Raw genomic sequence first — 17,585 nt, 5'->3', positions numbered from 1 at the left:
CCTTCCATCAATGATCAATGTATGAGATGCTACCCGCGGATACGGTCCGGCTCATATTATTGGGGGGGTTCGTTCGTCGAAAAGCTGTACATTGGATCGACACATGTTGTAATTTGGATGGAACTCCCATGGGATTGGCTCATATTATTGGGGATCCACATGGCGACCGTCCATCACAACTTAATATTGATGGGTCATCTTGACGTGTCACAATAAACGGCGTCATATTATTGGGCCCTTATTGGACATGAGGTAAAAACATGGAGGTTGCTTTGGAAGCAATTGGGCTCTACCATTTGAAAATTATGGTTGGCTGATATTATTCGGGACTATAGTTTGTAAATTAAACTCTATGTTCCCACTAAAGAAAATGTTTCTCGTTTTCACTAGAGGGTAGTGAAATCGTTAAAATAGTGGGAGTGAGATTCATAAAATAAATTTTGCCTTATTTTATGTCTTAGTAAATTAATTAAACAATCACTGATTATTGTCTGTTTCTTTTCAGTATTTCATTAAGATGAATTCGCGCAATCCACTATTCTCTATTCTCGAACAAAAAAAACTGACTGGCGCAAACTATACGGAATGGTTCCGTAAGTTGAAGATTGTCTTGACCTCGGAGAAGATGTTCTACGTGTTAGAAAAATCTTCTCCGAAGGTAGCACCAGCTGATATAAGTCCGGAAGAGTTGGCCAAACTTGATAAATAGTGGGACCATGATATCAAGGCCAAATGCTATATGCAAGCTTCGATGTCTGATGAACTCCAGAGGCGATTTGAGGATACCGTGAATGCTGCTGACATTCACACACAACTCAAGAAACTTTTTGGAGCTCAATCGAAAGCTGAAAGGTTTGCTACTATAAAAGAGTTAATGACGTGTCGCATGCGTGAAGGGACTTCGGTCCGTGATCATGGGGTACGCGTGATTTGGCTCATTCAGAAGTTGGTAACGCTTGAATTGGTATTGGAGCATGAACTCAATGTGGAATTATTACTTCTCTCTTCCTTCATCGTTTGACGGTTTTGTGGTGAATTTCAATATGAACAAGATAGAGGCCTCCCTTGAAGAGATAGTCAATATGCTTATAACTTATGAAGCCACTTTAAAGAAGGATAAACCGGTTCTCTTGGTGGGCTCCTCTTCTTCTGCTAAGAAGGGGCCAAGTACAAAGGGTAAGAAACGTTCTGCCCCATCCAAGAAAACCGGACCCGAGAAGAAAAACAAGACAAAGGCTTCAAACGTGGAAAAATCCAAGGATGTTTGCCATCACTGCAAGAAACCCGGTCATTGGAAACGTAACTGCAAGGAATATCTCAAGCAGTTGCGAACTGCGAAGGGTATGTTTTATATTAAAATAAATGTTTCACTTAATACTACTTCTTGGGTATTGGATACCGGATGTGGATATCACATTTGCAATGATTTGCAGGTGATGACAAGAAGTCGCAAGCTTAGGATGGGTGAGACCCAGCTGAGGCTCGGAAATGGTTCTCGAGTTGAAGCCAAAGCTGTGGTAGACATTTGTTTAGTTTTGCAGAATGATTTTAAGTTATTTTTGAGAGATGTTTTATATGTGCCAGATTTGGTTAAAAATATTATTTTTATTTCTATGCTTGATAGAGATGATTTTTCTTGCAATTTTGTGAATCGGATTTGCAATATTTACAAGAATGAATGTTTAATTGGATGTGGACAACTTGAAAATGATCTATATAACTTAAAATTAAAAGACGTTCCAATTAATTATGTTGATAAACCGTTAACAACAAATAAAAGGAAAATTGATAGTCAAAACCCAGCAAACCTTTGGCATGCTAGGCTAGGTCATATTTCTTCAAGGAGGATGAACAAGCTAGTGGGAGAGGGCATGTTTGATATGTCTGATATTAACTCTCTACCTACTTGTGAGTACTGCCTCAAAGGAAAAATGACTAAATCTCCTTTCAAAGGGAAGCCAGAGCGTAGTCACAATCTATTGGATTTGATCCATACAGATGTTTGCGGACCATTTAGTATTGGTACAAAATTTGGTCACACCTACTTCATTACCTTTACTGATGATTATTCTAGGTATGGGTACTTATATTTGATGAAATATAAGTCTGAATCATTTGAAAAGTTCAAAGAATTCAAGGCTGAAGTAGAAAACAAACTAGGTAAGAGTATTAAAGCACTTCGATCAGATCGAGGTGGAGAATACTTAAGTACCGAGTTCTTGGAATATCTAAAAGAGAATGAGATTCTCTCTCAGTGAACTCCTCCTATGACACCTCAGCTGAATGGTGTTTCGGAGCGTCGCAATCGAACCTTGTTGGACATGGTTCGATCTATGATGAGCTTCACTGAGCTTCCACCTTCGTTTTGGGGCTATGCTCTTGAAACGGCGGTATTGTTGTTGAACAACGTCCACACTAAAGCAGTGGACAAAACACCATACGAGTTATGGAATGGCAAAGCTCCTAAGTATTCGTACTTGAGGATTTGGGGATGTCTTGCTTCCGTAAAGCAGACAGTGGGAGATAAGTTGGATAGTCGATCCACCTTATGTTATTTTGTAGGGTATCCGAAGAATTCAATCGGATATTATTTCTATCATCCCACTGAAACAAAAGTGTTTGTTTCAAGGAATGCCACCTTCTTGGAGAAGGAGTTCTTATTGGATAAGAAAGGCAAGATGATGGAACTCGAAGAAATTCGAGAAGAACCCGAGATACAAAATAACGATCCTATACCTCAAGAATCAACACGATACACGCCTATTATTAGAAGATCCGAGAGGACTTCTAGGCCTCCTATTAGATATGGTCTTCTTCTTGAAGGGGATCAAAGTGAACCCGATATTGGATGTGATCCAAGAAACTTCAAGGAAGCAATTTCTGATGCGGATTCGAATTTATGGCTTGAAGCTATGCAGTCGGAAATAGATTCGATGCATACAAACCAAGTTTGGTCTTTAGTAGATCCTCCCGATGGAATTGTTCCAATAGGGTGTAAATGGATCTACAAGAGAAAACTTGGGCCTGATGGTAAGGTACTGACCTACAAGGCACGATTGGTTGCAAAAGGTTACACTCAAAGACAAGGTGTTGACTATGATGAAACTTTTTCATCAGTCGCAATGTTCAAGTCCATAAGAATCCTTATTGCCATTGCTGCATGGTATGAATATGAGATATGGCAAATGGATGTGAAGACTGCATTCCTTAATGGAAACATTAAGGAAGAGATCTATATGATGCAGCCCGAGGGATACACATCCATGGGAAGCGAGCATAAGGTATGCAAGCTTCAGAGATCAATTTATGGTCTCAAACAAGCATCAAGAAGTTGGAACCAGAAATTTGATGAAATAATAAAGGATTTTGGTTTTATCAAGAACCCAGAGGAACCGTGCGTATACAAGAAAGTATTTAAGGATGCTGTGACATTATTAGTACTTTATGTTGATGACATCCTACTCATTGGGAATGATGTAGGGATGTTGCAGTCAACAAAGATATGGTTGTCAGGTAGATTTTCGATGAAGGATTTGGGTGAGGCGTCCTATATTCTAGGGATACAGATCAATAGAGATAGATTTAAGAGAATGATAGGACTTACTCAAGCTACCTACATCGACACTATATTGAAAAGGTTTTCAATGGATGAGTCCAAGAGAGGATATCTACCAATGTGTCATGGAGTCTCTCTATCCAAGTCTATGTGTCCCAAGACTGACGAAGAGATAAAGAAAATGACACACATACCATATGCGTCAGCCATAGGGAGTATCATGTATGGGATGATATCTACCAGACAAGATGTGGCATTTGCTCTGAGTGTCATGAGCAGATATCAAGCCAATCCCGGTCAAATGCATTGGAAAACCGTGAAGGATATTCTTAAGTAATTGAGAAGAACTAAGAATGTATTCATGGTTTATGGAGGAAGAGAACTGAAATTGGAAGGCTATATCGACTCTAGCTTCCAAAGTGACGTGGATGACTCAAAGTCAACCTCTGGATTTGTGTTCATGCTCAATGGCAGTGCTGTCTCTTGGAAGAGTTCCAAGCAGGACACCACAGCGGATTTCACCACTGAGGCAGAATACATTGCGGCATCAGCTGCTGCTAAAGAGGCCGTTTGGATGAGGAATTTCGTCCAAGAGTTGGGTGTTATTCCTGAAGCTGTTGGTCCAGTCCCGGTGTACTGTGACAACACGGGTGCCGTTGCTCAGGCAAAGGAACCAAGGTCTCATCAGAGATCCAAACACGTACTGAGGAAATACCACATCATCCGGGAGATCGTGGAAAGAGGAGACATCACTGTCGAGAGAGTGGCCTCTGCAGACAATATCGCTGATCCACTTACTAAGCCCTTGCCAGGACCATTATTTGACAAACATCGTGAAGCAATGGGACTACGTAGTATGACTAGTTTGCTTTAGGGCAAGTGAGAGATTGAAAGAGTTGATGCCCCGCTAGCCAACTTGTGGCTAAGGGCTTTGAGAGTCTCTTTTTGTAAACAATCTTTGTTTAATATAATATACGTTCTTTAAATGGCGTTCACTTTATCTTATTATTATATAATGATATACTGTTGCTATTTTGATAAAGACCTTGAATATACTAAAGTAAGATGAGATAGTGAATATAGAGAGATCAATGTCATTAAACACATCTTATGTTCACTGTATATTCTAAACAGTTCCTAGTCAATTGAGCCGTCCACAAATAAGGATAAGGATCGCTCGAGATTGAGACTAGCATTTGCGATACCGAGTACCACGTTTCATTGGTATGGAACATAGAGATGTTCGAAGCATGCAAATGGATATTCATATGATGAATGATCGAACTACCCTATTCGGACTTTCCAAGTGGTTATCACTTATCGAGTGGATATAGTCCGCGGTTTTGGTTGTACACCATTAGTCCTTATTACTTGAAACATCATTGAGACTCTATATGCTAGTACTGTGCTTTGACTCATTTACCGACTCTATTAGGGTCATCAGGTGTCGGGATTGGGTACAGTTATTGCACATATATGAGTCGATGCTTTGTTGTCAAGGATTCACCGCACACTTGCGAGTGTGGATATCCTATGCAATCTGAGGAGATATTAGTGTGACGAATCTCTGGCCAGATTACATGATGTGTTTTAGGTTACTTGGTTTCCTAGTAGCACATGCGATGTCACTATTTGATATTCAAGATGCATTGCATAGTTATCGAATCTCGAACGACTCTCGATGTACCAATGGTTGTTGATTCGATCGGGATATATGGATGAAGGGACCGTACTGTACGCTAACCAAAATCTATTGGTTCTTGCAGGCACTATCAGTGATACCTAGGGAATCATGGGGCGATGTTGCTAGGCGCTCTTACCATGATTCGTTGGGTAAGTCGGAAATTGTTGTTCCGAGTCACAAGGAGTTGTGAGCCCACGGCTAGCTGTATCCCTGAACCATTGAGGGTTACACAAGTAATGGATTTTTAATCCCCGTTGAGATAATTAAATTTAAAGAGTTAAATTTAGTGAATAAAGAAGTGAGACTTCTTATTTAAGAGTAGAGGGAGTAAGATTTCCTAAAATGACATAGTGATGGACATTTTTGAAAATCACTGAATTCGGATTCAGAAAATTTATCTTGACTTTAAAAGATGCAAAAATGGTTTCTGTGCACATTGGTGAAATTGGTTTATCAATTTGAGTCACGATGAATTTTATATTAATTTCTGAACATGCGGGCTTTGCTTGTCAGGCTTGAACTTATGACTAATGGGCCCTAAGCTGTTAGCAGCCTACATTATAAATAAGTTATTGCAGTACAGAAATTACACACAACATAGGAATAATTTTCGAAAACCTAGAGCCTCCTCTCTTAGGGTTTTTGGCCGCCCCCCTCTCCTACTGTGTTCGAAAATTCAGTCTGCAAATTTCTGAATTTGCAGTCTGATTTAACAGATCAAATCTGTTATTTCTCTTCATAGAAACTTTTGATAGACTTTCTAGTGCAGTCTATCAGAGGGATTAAACTTCTGTTCGTGGACCTGATTGAAGAAATGTTCGTTCATCAGTTCCTGGGATATACAACAAGAGCAGTTTAATCTGTTGGTGTCCATAATCTCGCTTCGAGATTTTAAGGTAAAATTTACATTGTTTAAATTTTATGTTATCAATTTTAATCGTAGGAATTTGATACCCATATGGAATCGTTCCATATAAAATTTTAAAACTTCCGCTGCACCGGATATCACTTTCTTTTTCGATCCGGAGAACGACCGTGTTCCAACAATATCTACCATGAGGGTATTTATATTTTATTTGAGTCTTATTTAGATTATTATTGGTGCTGGGTTAGTGCCAAGGGATGTGATGAGTTATCGTCTGACTTCATCAGAGATACAGATATTGATTCCGTGGATATAATAGCCTTGGAAAGGATTTCTTGACAAGTGTATATTCTAGACGGATAGTTTTCGCACATGCTACTGGGGGAGAACCAAGAGGTTTTACCAGTATTATCTGAACCTATCAGAAAAGTAATTAATGATCAGGAATATGATCATCATGATAATTGGGGTTCTAAGTGATGGATTTACTTAGATAAGTTTTCCTGTAATAATTGGAATATGATTTTTGGATTGTCAAGTAAAGACAAGTTTTCATCAGGACACCGAGATGACTTATACTGGAAGACGTGAACTGTGATCAAGACTAGACATGGTGGAGTATATTTCCAATGATATTTTGGAATTCTTTTATACTTCAGAGGGGGGTGGAAAAATTTACTCAGTCTAGAGACCATTGCAACAGTTACGTTAAAGTATAACTTAGTGTCAGTTGAAAACCTTAAAAAGATACTTGATTTTATTGGTAGATAAAAATTGTGATGGGATAAGTGTTTCCTGACTAGGAACATTTTGCATCAGAATAATTTGAGATCTATCAGATGATTGATCTAGTTAGTGTTTGACGGATGTCATGAGCCTGCTAATTTACAGAATGGATTCGGCTGTAAGAGAATTCACTTGGATAGTGAAAGTTGAGAACTTAGGTGTTCGTGTTTTCTTTGAAATTGTTCATTATTTGGTGATTAGGAATTGAACTGTGAGATTATTAATCATTGGAAGGAATTGATTGGATGAATACGGTACCCTAGTAAGCAGTTCTCAGAAATGTTTATTCAGTAATTCTGGGATTTTAGTGTCAAAAATTGATCTAGCAAGTGTTTGAATTTCAATGGTGTGGGGACCTCGGATTGCTAATCACATATTAGGATAATTAATGAACAATTAACATTCATTAAACATCAATTAAATAAACCAAGAGCAAAGTAAAAAAATAAATTTTTTTATAAAAACAGTGTCTCGCTCGATCGGGGAAAAACACCCGATCGAGCGGGCTTCAACACCCTGCTCTCGGTCTGGAAACATTTTGGCCTCGCTCGATTGAGTAACTTCCTCCGATCGAGCGAGCCAAATTTCTCGATTCTCTGTTTTGAACAAAATAGGGCCGCGCTCGATCGGGAAAAATCACCCGATCGATCGGGCCTGTTTTCCCGAAAAATTCAGCAGCTACATTTTGCTGTCAAGAATTGGTGTCATCCATTCCAATCACCAAACTCGATCCAAAACATGATATATAAGTTCCAAATCATGCATATAAACATAACCAAGGTCTCAAGCATCTATACATGCATTTATTACATCGAACAAGTCGCTAAAGAACGATAAACGACATAAACTATCTCAAGTTTCATACATGTATTTTAAAGCCAACAAGTTCTAAGGTTTGATGCTTCTAGATCTCAAGACTTCATCTACAACCCGAGTCCTCACATGATAGACTCTCTCCCAGCTGTCAATGACGTCGATGATCAGCTCCTGCCCTCTCTGTTGTCATGCACACATACAAAACAAGACAACAGCCGGATAAACTCCGATGAGAACAATTCTCAGTATTAACAACATATATAGAAAGCGTTAAATAAATCATATCGACTCTATTTAAAACACGACTCAACAAATAGAGTAATTAACGCTTTGCATAAGAACTGATTCATATAACTTCGAGGCCATCAAGATTCATAAATGATCTTGACATGAATATCCATTTAACGAGTTCGTAACCGACTCGCAAATAAGGTTAACAACAACCTTGGCATAGAATCAATTCAATATAGCATCATATCAACTCAAATTTAAATATCCACTACCTAAGATGGATCGACAACATCACAATCAAATCGAAAACATAAACAAGTATGTGGTTTTTGCGGGCCAACTCAAGAATAGTCGTTCTTGAGTTTCAAAGTCCCTACTTCGCGATGTCGTCATTATACATTCGTTATTATCGATTCTGGACTCTTCAAATATGAAAGATACATCAAATACACAAATATCAAACTTCATTCCAATCTATTGTATCAAAATCGAGTCAAAAACATCATAAGATCGTCAAACGATTGCATTTCAAACCTCAATCAACTTTCTTCGGTTCAAAGTCGTTGTCTCGAGTCGTTGGCCTTCCAAACTCAACTGAAACTGAAGAATAAAATTCTATAACATTCACATCATCAAGATAAGTGTTTCAGCTTAGCTATCGAATATCAAAACAGTCCAAAAACTCGATTAAACAGCGTAGCGATTGAAAATCGGTAACCGACGTAATACCGAAATCATTTCTAACTTCAAAACCAGTTATACGTGTATTCAATTCAACAAACCAGCTGATATATCATTCCAAACCTCATCTCAATATCTATAACAATTGATATACATGCTGGAATCAAAGTTCAATACAAATAACACAAACATATCACTCTGGTTTCGAGATAGAATCGCATATACATCGAATAACATGATCAATGACTCAAAATCTGCTCTCTGCCAAAACTGATTTCGAAATCCATAAAACACAACATAAAACTTACACGAGATCGAAGCCCTCTTCGTAAGGATTCCAGAATAATTTACGGAATTGAAATCGGATAACCGGTTCAAAAGTTACGGCAAATCAAAAATCGAAGATTCAAAAAAACAAGAAGGAACTCGGCTCTCTGTTCTTGAATTCTGAATTTGTTAAGGCATGTACACGTATCATGCTTATAATAGAATTAAAATCAGTTAACTTCAATATAAATTGCAATTTAGTCCCTCAATTCTTCAATAATTGCAATTTGGTCCTCGACCCTTATTTTAATTCAATTTCAATCCTAAATAATTTAAGAATATTATAATTTAAATCAAAAATCTAAATATTTCCAAATTAAATATACTCGGATTAAAATCAAATTTAGTTCGGATTAATTTAATTAATCCCGGGCCTTACATTTCTCCCCCACTAAGACATGAGTTCGTCCTCGAATTCATAACAATATAGATATGCAGTCTATAAGCACATAAGAAAAAAGAATAACTGAAAACTGAATAAGAACTCACATCAATGAAATAAGTAGGGAAAACTTTGCTTCATATCTTCCTCGACTTCACACGTCGCTTCTTCAACTCCGTGCCGACTCCATTGAATCTTCACCAATGGAATGGTCTTCGTTCGGAGTTGCTTTTCTTTCCTATCGAGTATCTGAATTGGTTGTTCAAAATAGCTAAGAGTGTCATCTAACTCAGCTTCATCAGATCGAATCAGATGAGATGCATCAGATATATACTTCCTCAACATCGATATATGAAAGACATCATGTATTCCAGATAAAGACATAGGAAGAGCGAGTCGATAAGCAAGATTGCCTATCTTCTCGAGAATCTCATACGGCCCAATATACCTCTGAGATAATTTTCCTTGTTTACCAAATCGAACGGTGCCTCTGAATGGTGAAATCTTCAGAAACACTTTATCTCCCTGATCAAAAGATAATGGCCGTCGTCGTATATTCGCATATCTGGTCTGTCTATGCTGTGTTGTTCTCATTTTTTTGCTGTATCAGTTTCACCTTCTCAGTTATCTGTCTGATCATATCTGGCCCTAACTCAGGTACCTCAGAAACATCATCCCAATACAAAGGCGATCGACACTTCTTCTCATATAATGCTTCAAATGGTGCCATCTCTATACTCGTCTGATAATTGTTGTTATAAGAAAATTTCACGAGTGGTATAGAATTTTGCCATGTAATACCAAAATCAAGTACTACAGCTCTGAGCATATCCTCAAGCGTCTGAATAGTTCGTTCAGATTGACCATCAGTTTGAGGATGATAAGCAGTAATCAAATGTAAGCGCGTACCTAAAGCTTCCTGTAGGCTATGCCAAAAGTGCGAAGTAAACCTCGGATCTCGGTCAGATACAATCGACTTTGGCACACCATGTAATCTTACCACTTCTCGAATATAGAGATCCGCCATTTGATCATGACGATAAGTCATTCGGTAAGGAATAAAGCACGCAGATTTCATCAATCTGTCGATGATCACCCAAACAGCATCACATTCTCGAGATGATCGTGGCAACTTCGTTACAAAGTCCATGGAAATGTGGTCGCATTTTCATTCAGGAATCGATAAACTCTGTAATAAGCCACCTGGTTTCTTCCTTTCAGCCTTCACCTGTTGGCAATTCAAACATTTGGATACAAATTCAGTCACGTCAGATTTCATTTGTTTCCACCAGTATTGATTCTTCAAGTCGTCATACATCTTTCTGCCTCCAGGATGAACACTGAAGCGACTGCAATGTGCTTCTTTCAAAATATTCTGTTTCAAGTCTGCAATATCGGCTGCTGCATTAGACAAAGACAGAGCACAAACCTTTCTACTCAGGGCATCCGCTGCTGCATTAGATTTTCCCGGATAATATTTGATTTCACAATCAAAATCCTTCAATAAATCAAGCCATCGTCGTTGTCTCATATTCAATTCGGATTGTGAGAACAGATACTTTAGACTTTTGTGATCAGAAAATATTTCAAACTTCTTGTCATATATGTAATGTCTACAGATCTTTAATGCAAAAACAATTGCAGCCAATTCAAGATCATGAATCAGATACCTGACTTCATGTGGTTTTAGTTGTCGAGAAGCATAAGCGAAAACATGTCCTTTCTGCATTAAAATACATCCCAAACCCTGATGAGAAGCATCACAATAAACAACAAAATCAACAGTACCTGTAGGGATTTTCAAAACCGGCGCTATAGTTAATATCTTCTTAAGTTCGATAAAACTTCTTTCACACGCCTCAGACCAAATAAATGGTGCATTCTTCTGTGTAAGCTGTGTAATAGGCTTCGCTATCGATGAAAAATCTCGAATGAATCGACGATAATAACCAGCTAAGCCCATAAAACTTCGAATTTCAGGCACAGATGTCGGTCTCTGCCAATTGATCACAGCTTCATCCTTACTCGGATCAACTGAAATGCCATCTCCTGAAATTATATGACCAAGAAAAACAACTCTCTGCAACCAAAATTCACATTTGGATAACTTGGCATACAATTTCTCTTCTCTTAATGTTCTCAGTACAATTCGGAGATGATCAGCATGTTCACACAGACTCTTAGAGTATATCAAAATATCATCGATAAAGATAATCACAAAATCATCTAAATATCTTTGAAATACTCTATTCATCAATCCCATAAAAACTGCTGGTGCATTCGTTAGACCAAAAGGCATGACTATGAATTCATAATGGCCATACCTGGTTCTAAATACAGTCTTAGAAATGTCTTCGTCTCTAACCCTCAGTTGATGATATCCGGATCGTAGATCAATATTCGAATATACTGACGATCCCTGCAATTGATCAAATAAATCATCGATACCAGGTAAAGGATAGCGATTCTTTACCGTTGCTTTGTTCAATTGCCGGTAGTCAATACATAATCTCATTGATCCATCTTTCTTCCTAACAAATAATACCGGAGCACCCCATGGGGATACACTTGGTCTGATATATCCTTTGGCCAACAAATCTTCGAGTTGGTCTTTCAGTTCTTTCAGTTCAATCGGTGCCCTTCGGTAAGGTGCTTTAGATATCGGTTGTGTACCTGGCATCAATTCAATACCGAAGTCTACCTCTCTGTACGGTGGCAATCCCGGAATCTTGTCAGGGAATACATCCGCAAACTCATTCACCACTGGTAGATCAGTCAATTTCGGACTAGTCTTCAGTACATCAACTGCATAGATCAGAAATCCCTCGGCTCCTTTCTGTAACAAATCAGTCATAGCAATAACAGATATCAAAGGAATTTTGGCTCGTGATCCCTTACCATAGAATTTCCATTCATCAGTCATATCAGGTTTGAACTTCACAATCTTCTGAAAATAGTCCACTATTGCTCTGTACTTGGTTAACATATCGATAACGATTATACAGTCAAAATCAGACAAACCAAGAACGATACAGTCAAGCTCAACTTCATTACCTTTGTACTGTAGTACACAGTTTCTAACAGATTTCACTGATACTATACCTTTTTCCAATGGTGAAGATATAGACACTACAGTAGTTAATGACTCAACAGGCAATGAATACAACGTAACAAAGTGTTCAGATATGAAGGTATGCGATGCACCCGTATCGAATAAGAAATAGGCAGGATAACCATAAAGAGAACAGTTACCTGCAATCACATCGTCTGGTGCCGCTTGTGCTTGCTCTTCAGTCAATGAAAACACTCTTGCTTGTTGCCTCGGAGGTTGATTCACTGACTGACCTCCTCCTCCTCCTCCTGCTCTACCCTGTACAGCTGGTTGTGGTTGAAATAAATGAACAGAAGATGCAGATTGACCCACCGGTCTCGATGATCCAGTACCCTGTGCACCTTCAGAACCTCGTTGTGGACACACCCTTGCAAAATGTCCCATCTTGTTGCAAATGTGGCAGCTTCCAAATACACCTCGGCATTGTTCATTGGTATGGAGACCACCACACTTGGTGCAATATACATCGGACCTCTGTCCAGCTGTCGAGATCCACTGGAACTAGAAGAGCTAACACCAGGACGTTTAAACTGTTTCCCTTTGCCCTTGAATAAATTTTTTTTTCCATTACTACTACCTTCAGCTTCAAATCAAGGTGGCGGTGGAATCTGTGGCTGTTCTTGTTGTTGCTTCATAGGTTGGGAAACAAACTGAGCTCCTCTTTGTTTCAGTATTCCTGCTTCTGCACCCTTTGCACGATTCAGAGCATCAGCAAAGGTATTCGGTCTTCCCGAATTCACAAGTGTGAACACATCAGGATTCAAGCCATTGATAAATTGATCGGCTTGAGCTTCATCACTAACAGCAATATGTGGAGCAAACTTCAACAGGCTAGTGAATTTTGCAACATATTCCTCAATATTTAACTGTCCCTGTTGTAAACTTGCAAACTCTGCTCCTTTGTCCTTGCGATAAGACACAGGAAAGAAACGCTGATAGAAAGCATTTCGAAATACAGACCAGGTAATAACAGTACCTTGGTTTTCCAATGCTCTTTTCGTCGCTATCCACCAACTCTTGGCAAGGCCATGCAGTTGATGAATTACCAGTCTCACACGACGATCATCTGTATAATCAATGGACTCGAATAACTGCTCAATATCTTCCAACCAGTTTTCGCACTCCACAGCATTCTCAGTTCCTTGAAACTTCGGTGGTTTGAATGATTGGAATCGTTTCAGAAGTTTCTCCATCGGATTAGCATCACTAAAATCATCAGTAGAAGTACTACCCTGTCCATGTTCAGTTGCTATCACTAGGACCTGTGCAGTATTTGTCTGTTCTGGTTCATTCACTGCCAATGTCTGTCTAACTCTCGGTGCTGGTCGGGGAGGCATATCTGATAATCAAACAGATTAGTGTACAAGTCATCATTACATCATAACATAATTCTGTTTCAGTCCCTCCTCTGATAAGCACACAATGAATTCTCAAAAGATCAAGTTCTGATTCAGTGACAGTCAAGACATGCTTCCAATCACATCAAATAAATAGATAGCATGCTATTCTTAAAGCTGTAAATCATTTCAAATAATAAACAGGCTTCAAGATTAAATAAATCAGAATAGACGACTCGATCTACCCCGCTCATCAATTCCTAGTTTGAGAAACTTAACGCTCTGATACCACCTGTTGTGGGGATCTCGGGTTGCTAATCACATCTTAGGGCAATTAATGAACAATTAACATTCATTAAACATCAATTAAATAAACCAAGAGCAAAATAAATTTTTTTTTTATTTTTATAAAAACAGTGCCTCGCTCGATCGGGGAAAAACACCCGATCGAGCGGGCTTCAACACCCTGCTCTCGGTCTGGAAACATTTTGGCCTCGCTAGATCGGGTAACTTCCTCCGATCGAGCGAGCCAAATTGCCTGATTCTCTGTTTTGAACAAAATAGGGCCGCGCTCGATCGGGAAAAATCACCCGATCGATCGGGCCTGTTCCAGAAAAATTCAGCAGCTACATTTTGCTGTCAAGAATTGGTGTCATCCATTCCAATCACCAAACTCGATCCAAAACATGATATATAAGTTCCAAATCATGCATATAAACATAACCAAGGTCTCAAGCATCTATACATGCATTTATTACATCGAACAAGTCGCTAAAGAACGATAAACGACATAAACTATCTCAAGTTTCATACATGTATTTTAAAGCCAACAAGTTCTAAGGTTTGATGCTTCTAGATCTCAAGACTTCATCTACAACCCGAGTCCTCACATGCTAGGCTCTCTCCCAGCTGTCAATGACGTCGATGATCAGCTCCTGCCCTCTCTGTTGTCATGCACACATACAAAACAAGACAACAGCCGGATAAACTCCGGTGAGAACAATTCTCAGTATAACCAACATATATAGAAAGCGTTAAATAAATCATATCGACTCTATTTAAAACTCGACTCAACAAATAGAGTAATTAATGCTTCGCATAAGAACTGATTCATATAACTTCGAGGCCATCAAGATTCATAAATGATCTTGACATGGATATCCATCTAACGAGTTCGTAACCGACTCGCAAATAAGGTTAACAGCAACCTTGGCATAGAATCAATTCAATATAGCATCATATCAACTCAACTTTAAAGATCCACTACCTGAGATGGATCGACAACATCACAATCAAATCGAAAACATAAACAAGTATGTGGTTTTTGCGGGCCAACTCAAGAATAGTCGTTCTTGAGTTTCAAAGTCCCTACTTCGCGATGTCATCATTATACATTCGTTATTATCGATTCTAGACTCTTCAAATCTGAAAGATACATCAAATACACAAATATCATACTTCATTCCAATCTATTGTATCAAAATCGAGTCGAAAACATCATAAGATCATCAAACGATCGTATTTCAAACCTCAATCAACTTTATTCGGTTCAAAGTCGTTGTCTCGAGTCGTTGGCCTTCCAAACTCAACTGAAACTGAAGAATAAAATTCTATAACATTCACATCATCAAGATAAGTGTTTCAGCTTAGCTATCGAAAATCAAAACAGTCCAAAAACTCGATTAAACAGCGTAGCGATTGAAAATCGGTAACCGACGTAATACCGAAATCATTTCTAACTTCAAAACCAGTTATACGTGTATTCAATTCAACAAACCAGCTTATATATCATTCCAAACCTCATCTCAATAGCTATAACAATTGATATACATGCTGGAATCAAAGTTGAATACAAATAACACAAACTCATCACTCCGGTTTCGAGATAGAATCGCATATACATCGAATAACATGATCAATGACTCAAAATCTGCTCTCTGCCAAAATTAATTTCGAAATCCATACAACACAACATAAAACTTACACGAGATCGAAGCCCTCGTCGTAAGGATTCCAGAACAATTTATGGAATTGAAATCGGATAACCGATTCAAAAGTTACGGCAAATCGAAAATCGAAGATTCAAAGAAACAAGAAGGAACTCGGATCTCTGTTCTTGAATTCTGAATTTGTTAAGGCATGTACACGTATCATGCTGATAATAGAATTAAAATCAGATAACTTCAATATAAATTGCAATTTAGTTCCTCAATTCTTTAATAATTGCAATTTGGTCCTCGACCCTTATTTTAATTCAATTTCAATCCTAAATAATTTAAGAATATTAGAATTTAAATCAAAACTCTAAATATTTCCAAATTAAATATACTCGGATTAAAATCAAATTTAGTTCGGATTAATTTAATTAATCTCGGGCCTTACAAATGGGTACTAACAAGATAGCATCGATTGTTTGACATAAGAAAAGGATAGCATCTGAGGTCTAAAGTTACCAGGTCTAGCGGAATTGTTGTCACTGATTTTTTGGGATGTTTATTAGATGCGTTAGGCCATTGATATGTCCGATTCGAGGAGATCGAGTCAGTGGTTAGCTAGATTGTTTTTATTTAAGAATTTTGCCAAAGAGGGATGAAACAGTTTTGTTCATCTAGTAGCGCAAATCAGAATTCAGTAAGGAATTATTATTATTTGTGGCAGGATATTCAATATTCTTATTTTCAGGTGTTTATCTCAAGTTATGAGACAGATGTCATTATATTAGTACTAGGGATTGTGCTAATCAAATTGTGAGTCAGCAGAATAAATATTGATATTTCCAAGAAAAATAACCTAATGGATACAAAAAATCAGAAATTGTGGACAATGATGTTGTCACAAGTATTATAACTTAGTACAAATCCTTGGTATGAGGATTGTTGTACAGGTTCAGATAAAAGGGAAAAAAGCATCTTTGAGGATTAGAATGTTTCTTGAGTCAATAGATTTAGATTTAATATCAACAATCCAGAAGTTTGTATCATAAGTATCGATTCCTGAGTGGAATTAGGGGTTTTCACAAATGACTTTGTGAACCAAATTGTCGGTATTCCCAAGGAATTATGGTACAGTTAGGATTGCGATGAACTGACTCACAAAGACAATATAATACTTTTGGTGTAATAAAGTTATCACTCTTGGTTGTAGTGATTGATTATACATTCAAGATATCATGAATCTGACTTATCTGTAAGCATTTCCAGAAGTGGAAAGTTTAGAATTTTTCCCAAGATTCTGGAGGAGTCTCTCAGTATGAATTTGGGATTATTCTCAGGAAAAGTACAATCGATCATCTGGAGATCGATGATCAGCTAGAGTATAGTATATGTAATTTGAGATACAAAAAGATTGAAAAAGCCAGAGTTAATTCTAAGAGTATTGTTAGATTTGTTTAACCAGAAAACATATCTTTAAGATTTATTGGTCTAATTGGATTATTGGAAAGTGACATGAGATATAGTTCACGCAATAAGAATCACTTCTCTTGTTCTAGTTCAGTGGCAGTATCAAGGCACTGAAGAAGCCACTTGAGAACTTGAGAGCTGTAAGCGTTCAAATTTGTTTTGAAAAGTGTTGTATTTCAGTTGTATCTTGTAAAATGTTCAGTTTGAATAAAATATGTTTATTCAGTGTTAACTACATTCAATACTTAAGATTGTTCGAGAATGAAATATCTTAAGTATGAGAGAATGTAGTAGCTTGGTTCTATTTTACAAGATTAAGTTGCTAATCATGTTTAGAGTTAATAAAATATGATTAAAGGGATTTTAATACAATCAACCGGACCACGAATTGGGTCCAGAATGCCCGA

Source organism: Henckelia pumila, chromosome 3 (genome assembly GCF_033568475.1).
Source record: "Henckelia pumila isolate YLH828 chromosome 3, ASM3356847v2, whole genome shotgun sequence".
In the NCBI taxonomy this organism is placed as follows: Eukaryota; Viridiplantae; Streptophyta; class Magnoliopsida; order Lamiales; family Gesneriaceae; genus Henckelia; species Henckelia pumila.
The sequence above is the reverse complement of the archived record's forward strand: the minus strand, read 5'-3'. Positions refer to the sequence as shown.